Source organism: Etheostoma spectabile, chromosome 6 (genome assembly GCF_008692095.1).
Source record: "Etheostoma spectabile isolate EspeVRDwgs_2016 chromosome 6, UIUC_Espe_1.0, whole genome shotgun sequence".
Classification (NCBI taxonomy): domain Eukaryota; kingdom Metazoa; phylum Chordata; class Actinopteri; order Perciformes; family Percidae; genus Etheostoma; species Etheostoma spectabile.
The window spans coordinates 15806916-15807678 of NC_045738.1; the positions used below are offsets into that span (position 1 = coordinate 15806916).

General features: G+C 33.8%; 1 protein-coding gene across 2 annotated transcripts in view; it reads left to right on the top strand.

Moving 5' to 3' along the window:
- scn1ba (sodium channel, voltage-gated, type I, beta a) overlaps nucleotides 1–655 on the top strand; it is a 13337-nt gene extending 12682 nt beyond the window's left edge. The window contains exon 6 of one of the 2 annotated variants that reach the window (XM_032518461.1): nucleotides 185–655. The gene's annotated coding sequence lies outside the window, so the exon portion shown is untranslated. The remainder of the gene's footprint in view (nucleotides 1–184) is intronic. The other variant, XM_032518459.1, reaches the window with a different exon arrangement.
- Nucleotides 656–763: the final 108 nt, after the last annotated feature.

Sequence of the window (763 nt, forward strand, 5' to 3'; positions counted from 1 at the left end):
CTTACATGACATCATGTCAATGCATTTCAAGCTTTTTGCTTGCTATTTGACATACTGTTTTCATTCCAACCTATGTTGTGTTGTCTTTGACATGCCTTTAATACATTTTATTAATTGTGCTTTGAGATAGTTGACAATGTGTTACTGTTACTTTAGTCTATTACATTATTAATTTTCCTGACAGTTTTATGTTTTTCCACTTAAAGTTGAGGAAGAATTCAAGAAAGCTTCCCTGAGGAATCTCATATTGCCTCTTTCATGCCCTCTCCTCTTACCGTCACTCACATCCTGCCATCCTTTCCACAAGATGGAAAAATCAAACCACACAATGGAGAAAGATCTTCATAGGAAGTTTTTTCAAGTGACTTTCTGCAGATGGAAAGGACTAAATGTATCCTGTTGTGAGGGTCAGGAGAGGTGTATTAGGTTGTAGTCCAATGGGAAAGAGGAAGAGGGTTGAACTGTGTATGCACAGATTATTTTGTATAGATATTATAGGCCTACATTGCATATACACTGTCTGCATGCTTATGAGCTAATCAAAATGACCAACATCATGCTTCTGATATTCAGTCATGTTTTAAATCAGTTGTGTCATATTTAATTTCACACTGTGTGTAACTGATAAGGGTTTCATAAAGCCAACTAAAAGCTGTCAGTGTTTCCTATGTTGGGTTTACGAAGTTGCACATAAAACAGCTTTTAATTTAATCAAAATTGAAGCATATATATATATATATATATATATATATATATATATATA